The sequence below is a fragment of the Felis catus genome, chromosome D4, assembly GCF_018350175.1.
Source record: "Felis catus isolate Fca126 chromosome D4, F.catus_Fca126_mat1.0, whole genome shotgun sequence".
NCBI classification, from domain to species: Eukaryota; Metazoa; Chordata; class Mammalia; order Carnivora; family Felidae; genus Felis; species Felis catus.
The window spans coordinates 64,635,464-64,650,739 of NC_058380.1; the positions used below are offsets into that span (position 1 = coordinate 64,635,464).

Consider the following 15,276-nt stretch of genomic DNA (forward strand, 5'->3'; position numbering starts at 1 on the left):
CCTAACTTTATAGTTAAAGCTTAAAAAAACAACAAGATGCAAAACTAGTAGAAGGAAGGAAATAATAGAGATTAGAGCAGAAACAAATGAAATGGAAAGTAAAAACCAAACAAAAAAACAAAACCAGGAGCTGGTTCTGGTTCTTTGAAAAGATCAAAAAAATTGATAAACTTTTAGCCAGACTCAACAAAAATAAATAAGACTCAAGTAAACAAAATCCGAAGTTAAGGAGAAGAAATGACAACTGACACCACAGAAATACAAAGAATTATAAGAAAATATTATGAAAAAAATTATATGTCAACAAATTGGACAATCTAAAAGAAATGGATACATTTCTAAAACATAAATCTACCAAAACTGAATCAGAGAGAAACAGAAAATTTGAACTGATTACTAGCAATGAAACCAGATCAGTAATCCAAAAAGTCCCAACAAAATCCAGAAAAAGATTATTGATTTCTACCAAATATTCAAAGAAGAGTTAAACCAATTCTTCTCAATCTATTCCAAATTGCCAAACTCATTCTAAAAGGCCAGCATAAAACAAGATAAAGGCACTATTTAAAAAAATAAATAAATAAATATAGGCCAATAGCTCTGATGTATATAGATGCAAAAATCCTAATCAAAATACTAGGAAACAGAATCCAATAGAATCCATTAAGAGAAAAAAAAACATTCACCACAATCAAGTTGTATGTATTTCTAAGATGCAAGGGTGGTTCAACATCTGCAAATCAATCAATCAATCAACATGTATGTCACATCAACAAGAGAAAGGATTAGAAACCATATGTTCATTTCAACAGATGAAAAAAAGGCATTTGACAAAGTACAATATCCATTCATGAAAAAATCCTCAACTAAGGGTTTAGAGGGAACACACATCAACATTACTAAGCCCATGTAGGAAAAAGCCATAGCTAATATCATAATGGGTAAAAACTGAGAGCTTTTCCCCTAAAATCAAGAACAAGACAAAAATGTCCACTCCAACTACTTTACTTAATAGAGTACTGGAAGTCTTAGCCACAGCATTCAAACAACAATAAGAAATACAAGACATCCTGGGGCACCTAGATGACTTAGTCGGTTAAGTGTCTGACTTTGGCTCAGGTCATGATCTTGCAGTTTGTGAGTTTGAGCCCTGTGTGGGGCTCTGTCCTGACAGCTCAGAGCCTAGAGCCTGCTTCAGATTCTGTCTCCCCCTTTCTCTGCCCTTCCCATGCTCATACTCTGTCTCTGTCTCCAAATAATAAATAGAAAAAAATTAAAAAAAAAAAACAGAAGACATCCAAATTGATAAAGAAGAAGTAGGAGATGAGGGAAGATGGCAGCATAGGAGGATACTGAGCTCACCTTGCCCTGCTGATCGCTTAGATTCCACCCACAGTGGCCTAAATAATCCAGAAAACTGCCAGAAGACTAGCAGAATGGACTCTCCGGAGGCAAGCATCGACAAGAGGCCCACAGAAGAGGGTAGGAAGGGCAGAGAGGTGGTGCTTGCTACACAGACTGGCGGGAGGGAGCCGGGGTGGTGAGAGAGCAGCCTGCCCAGCAAGGCAGAGCCCCTGAAGTCTAGCGTGCAAAAGCCGAGGGGCCAGACTGTGTGAGTTCTGACAGCCAGTGGGACTTAACATCTGGAATGGTAAAAGTCAACAGCTCTGCTCTCGGAGAGTGGGGAGGGCGAGAGGACACTGGGTGGGAGAGTTGTTGAACCCCGGAAGACAGAGCTCAGCGGGAACAAAGGCGCTGGCAAGTACCATTTCCCTCTCCCATCCCCAGCCAAAATTCCAAAGGGAACCAGTTCCCAGCACCAAACTTGCTTGCACTATGCAAACGCCCAACACTGTGCTTCTGTGGATCCATCCCTCCGATGGGCCTGCCTCCCTCCTGGTGCTACAGGGCCACTCCTGCAGAGGACCACTGGCAAAGCTAGCTAAACCTGCCCCTCCTGCCCCTGTGCACCTTGCAGATCCATCCCCGCTAATATGTCCTTGGCAAGATCCCATGGAAGCAGCACCACAAGCAGTGTGCAAGCAGTCCAGACAGGGGCCACACCACTCCACAGTGAGTCTTGTCCCTAGGAGAGGAGAAGATAAGGTACACACCAGTCTGATTGTGGCCCCAGTGGTTGGCTGGGGGCAGACATCCGGTCTGACTGCTGCCCTGCCCACCAACACAAGGTTCTCAGGACAGGACAGGGGAAGCGCCCTGCAGTTTAGAGCTACCACAGGAACAACCCAAAATGATGAAATGGAAGAATTCTCCTCAAAATAAACTCCAGGAAGCTAATGAAATTATCAAAACCGATTTAAGCAATATAATGGAACAAGAATTTAGAATAGTAGTCATAAAATTAATTTCTGGGCTTGAAAAAAGCATAGAGGACTCCAGAGAATCTATTGCTCCAGAGATCAAGGGACTAAAAAATAGTCATGAGGAACTAAAAAATCCTATAAATGAGGTGCAAAATAAAATGGAGGTGGCCATAGCAAAGATTGAAGAGGGAGAGAACAGGTGAATTAGAAGAAAAAATTACGGAAAAAGAGGAAGCTGAGGAAAAGAGAGATAAAAAATAAATCCAGGAGTATGAGGGGAGAAGTAGAGAACTAAGTGATGCAATCAAACAGAACAATGTCTGTATCACAGGAATTCCAGAAGAAGAAGAGAGAAAGAGAAAGAGAAAGGGCTGAAGGTGTACTTGAACAAATCATAGCTGAGAACTTCCCTGATCTGGGGAAGGAAACAGGCATTGATATCCAAGAGGCACAGAGAACTCCCTTCAGACCTAACTTGAATCCATCTTCTGTACGACATATAGTGAACTGGCAAAATACAAGGATAAAGAGAGAATTCTGAAAGCAGCTAGAGATAGACAGGCTCTAACTTACAAAGGGAGACCCATAAGAGTAGTGGCAGACCTAGCTACTGAAACTTGGCAGGCCAGAAAGGAATGGCAGGAAATCTTCAATGTGATGAACAGAAAAAATATGCAGCCGAGAATTCTTTATCCAGCAAGTCTGTCATTCAGAACAGAAGGAGATATAAAGGTTTTCCTAAACAAACAAAAACTGAAGGAATCCATTACCACTAAACAAGCCCTACAAGAGATCCTAAGGGGGACTCTGAGTGAAATGTTACAAGGACCACAGAGTACCAGAGACACCACTTCAAGCATGAAACCTACAGACATCACAATGACTCTAAACCCATATCTTTCAATAATAACACTGATAACATGTATATGGTTTAAATGCTCCAACCAAAAGATACAGGGTATCAGAATGGATAAAAAAAAAAAAAGACCCATCTATCTGCTGCCTACAAGAGACTCAAATTAGATCTGAAGACACCTTCAGATTGAAAGTGAGGGGATGGAAATCTATCATGCTACTGGAAGTCAAAAGAAAGCTGGAGTAGCCATACTTATATCAGACAAACTAGACTTTAAATTAAAAGCTGTAATAAGAGATGAAGAAGGGCATTATATAATAATTACAGAGTCTATCCATCAAGAAGAACTAACAATTATAAATGTCTATGCGCCAAATAAGGGAGCCCCCAAATATATAAAACAATCACAAACATAAGCAACCTTATTGATAAGAATGTGGTAATTGCAGGGGACTTTAATACCTCACTTACACCAATGGATAGGTCATCTAGACAGAGGATCAATAAAGAAACAAGGGCCCTGAATGATACATTGGATCAGATGGACTTGACAGATATATTTAGAACTCTGCATCCCAAAGCAATAGAATATACTTTCTTCTCGAGTGCACATGGAACATTCTCCAAGACTTATCACATACTGGGTCACAAAACAGCCCTTCATAAGTATAAAAGAATGGAGATCATACCATGCACACTTTCAGATCACAATACTATGAAACTTGAAATAACCACAGGAAAAAGTCTGGAAAACCTTCAAAAGCATGGAAGTTAAAGAACACCCTACTAAAGAATGAATGGGTCAATGAGGCAATTAAAGAAGAAATTAAAAAATATATGGAAAGAAATGAAAATGAAAATACAACAATCCAAACGTTTTGGGATGCAGCAAAGGCAGTCCTGAGAGTGAAAATATATTGTAATCCAGGCCCATCTCAAGAAGCAAGAAAAATCCCAAATACAAAATCTAACAGCACACCTAATGGAAATAGAAGCAGAACAGCAAGGACACCCCAAACCCAGTCGAAGAAGAGAAATAATAAAGATCGGAGAAGAAATAAACAATATAGAATAAAAAAAAACACAGTAGAGCAGAACAGTGAAACCAAGAGTTGGTTTTTTGAAAAAGTAAACAAAGTTGATAAACCTCTAGCCAGGCTTCTCAAAAAGAAAAGGGAGAGGACCCAAATAGATAAAATCATGAATGAAAATGGAATTATTACAACCAATCCCTCAGAGATACAAACAATTATCAGGGAATACTATGAAAAACTATATGCCAACAAACTGGACAACCTGGAAGAAATGGACAAATTCCTAAGCACCCACACATTTCCAAAACTCAAACAGGAAGAAATAGAAATAGAAGAAATAGAAAATTTGAACAGACCCACAACCAGCACATGAAAAGATGCTCAACGTCACTCCTCATCTGGGAAATACAAATCAAAATCACACTCAGATATCCCCTCATGCCAGTCAGAGTGGCTAAAATGAACAAATTAGGAGACTATAGATACTGGAGAGGATGTGGAGAAATGGGAACCCTCTTGCACTGTTGGTGGGAATGCAAACTGGTGCAGCCACTGTGGAAAACGGTGTGGAGGATCCTCAAAAAATTAAAAATAGATCTACCCTATGACCCAGCAATAGCACAGCTAGGAATTTACCCAAGGGATACAAGAGTGCTGATGCATAGGGGCACTTGTACCCCAATGTTTATAGCAGCACTCTCAATAGCCAAATTATGGAAAGATCCTAAATGTCTATCAATTGATGAATGGATAAAGAAGTTGTGGTTTATATACACAATGGAATACTACTTGGCAATGAGAAAAAATGAAATATGGCCTTTTGTAGCAACGTGGATGGAACTGGAGAGTGTTATGCTAAGTGAAATAAGTCATACAGAGAAAGACGGATACCATATGTTTTCACTCTTATGTGGATCCTGAGAAACTTAACAGAGGACCATGGAGGAGGGGAAGGGGAAAAAAAAAGCTACAGAGAGGGAAGGAGGCAAACCATAAGAGACTCTTAAAAACTGAGAATAAACTGAGGGTTGATGGGGGTGAGAGGGAGGGGAAAGTGTGTGATAGGCATTGAGGAAGGCACTTGTGGGGATGAGCACTGGGTGTTTTATGGAAACCAATTTGACAATAAATTTTATTAAAAAAGGGAAAAAGTAAAATTTTAATTATTTGCAGATGACATGATAGGGTGTAGAACACCCTAAAGACTCTACCAAAAAAACTATTAGAACTCATCAATGAATTCAGTAAGGTCACAGGATACACAATCATATACAGAAACCCACTGCATTTCTATATACTAATAATGAAGTAGCAGAAAGAGAAATTAGGAACAAAATCCCATTTTCAATTGCACTAAAAATAGTAAAATACCTAGAAATAAACTTAACCAAGGAGGTATAAGACCTGTACTCTGAGAATTATAAAACACTGATGAATGAAATACACTGAAGATGACATGAACAAAGATATTTCTTGCTCATAGATTAGAAGAATAAATATTGTTAAAACATCCATACTACCCAAAGAAGTCTACAGATATAATGCAATACCTATCAGTTTTTTTTTCATGGAACTAGAACAAATAATCCTAAAATTTGTATGAAACCACCAAAGACCCAAAATGGACAGAGCAATCTTAAAAAAGAAGTACAAAGCTGGAGGTATAACAATCCACAATTTCAAGATACACTACAAAGCTGTAGTAATCAAAGCAGTATGCCGACACAAAATAGATGCATAGGTCAACAGAATAGGATAGAGAGCCCAGAAAGACAGACAGACACACACACACAATTGTATGGTCAATTAATCTTCAACAAAGGTAGCAAGAATATACAATAGGAAGACAGTCTCTTCTACAAATGGTGTTTGGAAAACTGCAGAGCTACAAGCAAACAAATGAAACTTTCTTACACCATTACACAAAAGTAAACTCAAAATGGGTTAAACACCTAAATGTGAGACCTAGAAGAAATATCCTAGAAGAAAGCACAGGTAGTAATTTCTCTGACATTGGCCACAGAAACACTTTTCTAGATAGGTCTCCTGAGGCAAGGAAAATAAAAGCAAAAGTAAACTATTGAGACTACAACAAAGTCAAAAGTTCTGAACAGCAAAGAAAACTATCAAAAACCTAAAAAACAACCTACATAACGGTAGAAAATATTTGAAAATGACATTTTATGGGAAAGGGTCAGTATCCAAAACGTATAAAGAACTTATACAATTCAACACACACACGCGCGCATGCACACGCATGCATGCACAAAACAATCTAATTTAAAAAGTTGAAAGAAGACATGAAGAGATAATTCTCTAGAGAAGATATAAAGATGACCAACAAATACATGAAAAGATTCTCAACATCATTCATCATCAGGGAAATATAAGTCAAACCACAATGAAATACTACCTCACACCCGTCAGAATGGCTAAAATCAACCACTCAACAAACAACAAATGTTGAGGAAGATGTGAAGAAAAAGGCGCCCTCATGCACTATTGGCAGGAGAGTAAATTGGTATAGCCACTGTGGAAAACAATATGGAGGTACATCAAAAAATTAAAAGTAGAATTACCATATGATCCAGTAATTCCACTACTAGGTATTCACCCACAGAAAATAAAAACACTAATTTGAAAATAATATGCATCTCTATGTTTTTTGCAGCACTGTTTATAATAGTCAAGATGTGACTGTAACCTAAGTGTCCATCAGTAGAATAGATGAATGAATAAAGAAGTATATATACACACTGGAATACTATTCTGCCATTAAAAAGGAATGAAATCTAGCCTTTTACAACAACGTGGATGGATCTAGAGTATAATGCTAAGTGAAAAAAGTCAGAGAAAAACAAACACCATATGGCTTCACTCATGCAGAATTTAAGAAACAAAAGAACAATGGGGGAAAAAAAGAGACAAACCAAACCATACAGAACAAGCTGCTGGTTTACAGAGTGGAAACGGGTTGAGAGATGGGTGAAATAGGTGATGGGGATTCACAGTACACTTATCATAATGACCACTGAGTTATACATAGAATTGTTGAATCTCTATATTGTACATCTGAAATAATAAGCTATGTTAATTATACTGGAATTTTTAAAAATGACAGTCTGTATAATAGTTTCAAGAAGTTGAAACCAACATCAGAGGATTTCTTAACTGCTACCATCATGTCAGCATCTCAAACTTCTCTTGGTTAAACAGTTACAAACATAGCTTAACTCATTTGGGAGCGTAGAATGAGATCATGACAACACTGTTAAATTTTAAGTCCTTGTTTGAAGAAATGGGATTCTTTTGTTGTTCTTACCCAATTTTACTCATAAAATACTGCAGCAACTTGTGAATGAAAAATTCTATTTAAGCCATCAATATAGCATTTTAAATTATCATCTCTTATTTGTTCATTAACAGTTACATATATGGCCTTGAAGCTCAAGGTCTGGAATATAACCAACAGACTATTTATGATAGTTAATTCAATGAAAATGGATGAAAATGCTGAGAGAGAGAGAACACAGAACGAGAAAAAAATGACCAGGAATACAAATGTGAGAGATACCAAGATTAAAAGGGAAAGGGGAAGATGATCCAGTAGAAAACAGGACCAGCTACCTGAATAGCTAAAGTGTAGCTATGTGTTATCAGAATCCAGTGATGATGGGTCAAAACAGAGGGAAGACCAAGCACACAAAATGAGGCAAAGGTAGAGTCAACATTTAAAGTTGCTGCCTTGGGCAGGTCTAAAATCTAAAAAGGTAATAATAAGAAAGTTAAAAATATACAAGAGAATGAAAATCCAAAATCCAGGTATGAGAAATTCACTCTAATCAGAGTTAAGACTTATTCAATAGCTACTAAATGCTAAACATTTTAGTCATCTTGTCTAGTGTGAATTTTACTCAATACCACAAGAAATTAATCACTGCTTTACTGCTAACTTTACCAAAATATCATCCTTAGAGTAATTAGCAAGTGCTTTGTATTTATTCATACATCGACCATACTATCACTGTATGCTAATTTCTCTCCTGTTAATTATGGAATTTTTCCAAGAATCTTTTAATTTTACCCAGGTCTAAGGTCTAACATGATATTTTTATAATACTTTAATTTTTATACGTGTTGGTATAGGTTTTTTAAAATAAATTTGGCCATGATTGGTACCCCGATTATATTTACCTGTGTTTACGCCTCACAAAGTCAAAGTATATATGTTAAATTATGCAAATTGAATATTTTATTGAAATTTATTTAATTGTAAACTCCTTTGTGAGCGTTTTACAGTAAATGATCTAACACAAATAAGTAAAGGTAACTTCATTTACACAGTGAGGGTAAAAATAGTCTTCCAAAATAAACTTTCCAAAGTTATATGCATTGATTTGATTAGTTATATTCAATAAGATCCATTAATATACTAGGCAAGAAAAAAAGCAAAATTACAAAGGAGATACTTTAATCCACCGACCATAAAATGGAACCATGCAGTAATTTTACAAGAATGGTTTCATCATTGCTAATTATAGGATCAATTGTGTAAATGCTTTTTGGATTCTTATGTTATGTAAAATATTCTTTCAAATGGATACAATTCTAAAATCCTTGTTCTTTTGTATCTGAATCAATAGCCCTTTCTCCTCTTATCTGTCGTTTGTAAGGCCTTTATTTTCATGACTATGGGCAGAATTCTGTTTGTATAAAGTGAATCAGAAAGTAAGGGGCTAAAGAAATCCTGTTGTAAAAACAGAGAGAAAGTACAGGGGCTCAGACAAATATATAGTATAACTGATTTTTAGGAAACAAATATGAAGCCCACAATAGTTTCTTTTATACTGATTACATTACTCTCCAGCTTGAAATATTTTAATACCTCCCTTTTGCCAAGGCCCTTAGAACTATAAACTGGTCTTCCACAACCTGTCTTCTTAATGCTTCCAACCTAATCTCTTTCCTCAGGCCCTCATGGACTCTATGCTTAGGCCATACCAAAGAGCAGTTTTCCAAATGCCCCAGACCACTTCAAACCTCTATAAATTTCCATACTTAAAGCATCTACAATATTAGCTCCTTCTTATACCTGAAATGGTTTCTCTCTTTATCCTCTTACCTGTTATTCTTTCTAACCTATTCTTTAGTATCCTCCTTGGTAACTCCCTCCTTACACTTGGCCTCCCTCCACTGTACCCAAAAGTACTGACACGTTTCAAGCCCAGTCTCTTTTTTATGTTCTATGACATCTGCTAAAATCCCTGCTCCTCTAACACCTTAAGCATTTTGAAGAAAAGATTATGATTCACTCACCTCAGTATCCTCTGCAAACCTTAATTCTGAATACCATTAAAAAACTATCTATGAAATAAGGAATCCAGAAATAGACCCACACAAATATGCTCAAATGATTTCTGACAAAGACACAAAAGCAATTTAATGAAGGTAGTACAATCTGTTCAACAAGTACTACTGGGGCAATTGAACACGAATAGTGAAAAACAAGAATCTTGACCTAAACCCCACAAAATTATGTAAAATTTAACTCAAAATAGGTCACAGATTTAAATAAAAAACAAACACCATCAGGGACATGCCAATTAAAACTACAACAAAATGTTACTACACACCTATCATAATGCCTAGAATAAAAAAAAAAATAGTGACAATATCACTATGGCAGGAATGCAGACAAATTGAAACACTTATCCATTGCTGATGAGAATGTACAATAATTGTACAGTTGATGAGGGAGCATGAGACAGCCTAAGGGCCAAATACAGGTTGGCACCCCCTTTCCCCCACCCATAGGATATGTGTGATATTCCTGGAACACTCCCAGCTACCCAAGAACAAAAGAAAGGGGTTTAAGTACTTGCCATGGTTATGTGGGAAACTAAGGCAAATGAAAAACTAAATTCCCTTACTGCCTACAGCCCATTGACAAGTTCTTGAAACCAGCAGAGTGGCCTCCCTCTAGTTCAGCTGCCTTGATGATGATGACACTTGGCAAGGGGCCAAAGAGAACCTTGGCTTAACACCGTCCCAACCTCAAGGATCCTGTAGGTCTACTTCCTTTATTTCAACTGCCCCAGGATATATGCTGGCAATCAAGCTCCAAGCTTATGGCCCCCCAGAGATATGCATCTGAGGACTCTCACAGCTGAGGTTTTAATAAATGGTGATAGGGGCGCCTGGGTGGCTCAGTCAGTTGAGCGTCCGGCTTTGGCTCAGGTCATGGTCTCACAGTTTGTGGGTTTGAGCCCCTCATGGGGCTCTGTGCTGACAGCTTAGAGCCTGGAGCCTGCTTCGAATTCTGTGTCTCCCTCTCTCTCTGCTCCTCCCTTGCTTATGTTCTGTCTCTCTCTCTCTCTCTCTCTCTCTCTCTCTCTCTCTCTCTCTCTCTCTCTCTCTCTCCCCCCCTTCAAAAATAAATAAAAACATTTAAAAAAATTTTTTTTAAAATAAATGGTGATAAATTGCGTTTCCTTAGCAACAGCTAGCCCCTAAAGGTCCTGGAAACCTTGCTTCCAAAATACCTTAGAGACTTACTCAATCCCTGACCCCCTCCCAACCTGAGGGTATATAATAAGTTACCATCATGACTCCAGTGCAGCTCCTTCTGACTATGGGTCCTGTCCCCATGCTTTAATAAAATCATCTTTTTTTTTTTTTTTTTGCACCAAAGACGTCTTCAAGAATTCTTTCTTGGCCATCAGATATAGACCCCATGAACCCCACATCACCCCAAAACTTCATCAGAGACACTGTAGAAGACAACTGGGCAGTTTCTCACAAAAATAAATATGAACCTATCATGTCTTAGCAATTGTAAATCTTGGCCATTTTCCCTAGACAAGTAAAACTTATGTTCACAAATGTTTGCAGCAGCTTTATTGTCACAGCAGCTTTATTTTTAATAATCCAACACCGAAAAGAACCCACACCTTCAACAGGCATATACAAAAACATGGAATATTACAACAGAGATAAAAAAGAATGAGCTATTGATACTTATGATCACTTGAGGAAATCTTCAGGCATTTTGAGATTTAAAAAAAAAGCCAGTATCAAAAGGTTACATTGTATCATTCCGTTCACATGTTGGAGAAGTGAGTAAGTATGCCAAAGATGGCCAATGGGGCTAAAACAAACTCTGGTCTCTAGCTTAGAAAGCCCCTCCTCTGGGTTCTTCTTCCTTTGTTTGCTGCACATGCAAAAACCCCCACAGATAGGAAAGCTGTCGACTATAAATTACCCTCCCCACTTGCATTCAGTGCTCAGATCTTTGGAGAAACGGTCTCCTCTGAGCCCACTGGTGTTAAATAAATCTCCAATCCACCAAGATCTCCGAGTGCCACTTGGTTTTTCTGCCAGTGTTCCAGCCTGGTTCCATAACACATAGAACACCATGAAATAACAAAATTTTAGAGATGCATATGAGATTAGTGATTGCCAGGTGCTAGGGTCTGGATAAGTAAAAGAGGGAGATAATTATGATTACAAAGAGGCAATATGAGCGATTCTTGTGACCACTGAACTGTTCAGTATCTTGATTGTGGATACAATCCACAAGGTTGGACAAAAGAACATAGTCACGACACAATTGTACAGAATTAAACACACAGACAGGAGTACAATTGAGGAAATCTGAGTAAAATCAGTGGGTGTTATCAGTATCAATATCCTCATTGTACTACAGTTTTACAAAATGCTAAAACATTGGAGGGAATTGATAAAGGGTATATGGGGGGGGTGCCTGGGTGGCTCAGTCGGTTGAGCATCCAACTTCGGCTCAGGTCATGGTCTCAAGGCTCCTGAGTTTGAGCCCCGCATGGGGGCCTGTGCTGACAGCTTGGAGCCTGCTTCCGATTCTGTGTCTCCTCTCTCCGCCCCTCCCCCACTCATGCTCTGTCTCTGTCTCTCTTTCTCTCTCTCAAAAGTAAATAAACATTCAAAAAATTTTTTTTAATTTTTTAAATAAAAAATAAAAATAAAGGGTATATGGTATCTTTATTTATTCTTACAACTGCATGTGAATCTATAATTACCTCAATATAATTTTCAATAAAATACATTAGTTGAATAAATGCATTGTTTGTGTTTGCAACAAATATTTTGTTTAATAAAACCTATGGAAACAAAACAAGCAAAATGACAAATTTACCTTTTCAGCTAAATACTTTAATAAGCCTAGTTCATTTTTTAAATTAAATTTGGGGGTAACTGAGATAATTATTGGGGCTTTTTTAGGAGGAACATAGGACTGTACCTCACTGGCATTTCCAGATTTCTGGCTTCTTTAGCTTCATATCTGTTACATATAAAGCCAAAAGCCCAGAGAAATTATCATCATGTTGTTCCCCATGTCCTTAAGTGCCTAGCCAAGTCTGCCTTTTCTCCACACTTCACAGTCTTGTTTTGTACATAATATTCAAGAATACGAGGTACAGGAGGGAAGTTGGAGAGTAGAGAAATTAACTTTTACTTCTTCTAAATTAAAAACTAATGCTGTTACCAGTAAATATCAAAGGACAATAAAATAAGATCCATAGAGCTGACAGTATCAGATTTACCAAAAAGATTACAGATTCTTGTGTCTGCAATATATGGAAACGTCACACACTGAAAATGTTTTAAAGCAAGCAACCTCATTATCTCATCATATTTAGTAGATGGTTTCCTAAAAACATGTGTTGGGGGTAAAAAAAAATTTTAAAAAAAGCTATATTAAGAAGTATAATAGAATATTAATTACAAATCTTTGTACATAATTGTAGTAGTTGGGTTTTATGGTAATGAATATGAGTTATGGGGAAAATCTGGACTGAATACTAATAAAATTTTTTTAAAAACTATACTAAGTATATCAAATTTCCTTCTACATATTAAACTGCATACGAACCTTGTAAAAAAATATTGCATTTAGCCTACCATACAACCTATTTTTATGTAACCTATATTTATGTAAAATTGTGAAAATACATTGTTTTACATATTCAAAGAGCCCATGTTTGAATCAGTAAATATTATATTTATATCACAGATATCTAAGAATGTATGTATTACTTAGGAAAAAGTTGGAAAAATAGCGGTTATCTATAGTGATTATATTAACAGAGGAATGCAATATATAGGCCTCTCCATCCTTTTTTTTTCTTTTTAATATTTGTTTATTTTTGAGAGAGAGAGACAGAGAGTGCAATTGGGGAAGAGGCAGACAGAGAGGGAGACACAGAATCGGAAGCAGGCTGCCGGTTCTGAGCTGTCAGCACAGCCCAACATGGGGCTCGAACTCACGGACTGTAAGATCATGACCTCAGCTGAAGTTGGACACTTAACCAACTAAGCCACCCAGGCGCCCCAAGTTCTCTCCATCCTTAAATTACATACTTTTTAAAAGAATTGCAATTATAATAAATATCACATTTTCAATGCATGAAATTGTCAAAACATTTTCATAAACACTCTATGGATATTAAAATTACTCTAGAAAACAAAGATGAAGTGACAATTACATTTTACAGACATTTAAGTGTAAAATGTTTTCCAATAGAGGATCCAGAAAGTTGTAGCCAATAGATTCTCTCTTCAATATAATGATTTAAATTATCTTTATGATAGTAACTTAATTTTATCATTAAATAATGAAGGGTTTTAAATATATATAGAGATTTTTGTTACCTCATTTCAATTTATTCCTATATGTAATTCTTATTTTAAAACATTATTTAACATTTTATAAGGTATCATAACTACCCTCAAATAAATCTCAACGTGCTCCACCATATTCTGCAAGGAAAATAGCTTCCTGCTGTCAGAGCACTAAGATTTGGTATTTTAGTAGAACAAAAAACACAAAGCTTTCCCTATGAAAATGTATATAGTATATTATAAAATGCACAAACATGATTGAAATAATAATGTTCAGGGCAAGAAATAGAAGGGAAAACCAGAGGGGCACCTAGGTGGCTCAGTTGGTTAAGTGTCCGGCTTCGGCTCAGGCCATGATCTCACAGTTCCTGAGTTTGAGCCCCACATCGTGCTCTGTGCTAACAGCTCAGAGCCTGGAGCCTGCTTCAGAGTCTATGTCTCCTTCTCTCTCTGCTCCCCCCACCCCCCCCCACCCCTCGCCCCACTCGCACTCTGTCTCTCTCTCAAAAGTAAAGGTTAAAAAAAAAAATAAGGGAAAACCAAAGCAAAACCTAAGGGCTAAAGATCTAACAGCCTTCTAGATGCCTGGAGCTCCAAGTCCTTAATGTAAAATCACTGACTATATACACTGAAGAACCTATGATGTCGATGAAGAGAGAAGAATAGATAAATCCTGGGAAATACGACTGAAAAAAAGTTACAAAATATCAGAAACAATGCCATGATGTAAAAGACATACACCAAACTCAATAAATGCACAGATTTGTACGTTAAGTATCTGAAACATCAATGTTTCAAAAGTGTAAATAATTGTGCTTAAAATGATAAAAAATAAAAGGAATAGCACTCAAACATAAGCATAGGAGATCATAAAACAGTAAAACAACTAGGTGGTCAAGCCCCATTAATTGTGAGATATGAAAATAGTTTGAAATCACAAAAATAAAATGTCTTTCTAGGTATGTGTGGTGGGGTAGAAGGGAAAAGTTTTGTATAACAGATTAAAGTAAATATCTCTGCTGGGCTTCTAATTCAATATATTTTTTCCTTTGAATAAAAATAGCTTATGATTATTTGTTAATCTACTTTAATTTTCCACATCACTTATTTCTTATTCCATCAAATCAATACTGTCGTTTACTTATGCCGAGGCTTATTATAATTTAATGATGTCATATATTCTCTATCATGCACAGAAAAAATACAACTTAAAAGTATGAATGTCATTAAGGTTTTGTTTTTAATGTTTATTTTGAAATACCTATAGACAAGGAAGTTGCAAAAAGAATACACAGAGTTCTGTGAACCTTCACAGTGTTTGCCAATGGTGACATCTTAAATGACAGTAGTACAATATCAAAAGTATGAAACTAAAATTGATCAGTATTTTTAACTAGACTATAGA

The 15,276-nt window shown here is 36.8% G+C and overlaps 1 protein-coding gene across 1 annotated transcript in view; it reads right to left on the minus strand.

The window, feature by feature from the left end:
- Positions 1-15,276, minus strand: part of LOC123381506 — a 159,677-nt gene that overhangs the window by 47,277 nt on the left and 97,124 nt on the right. The window lies entirely within an intron of this gene.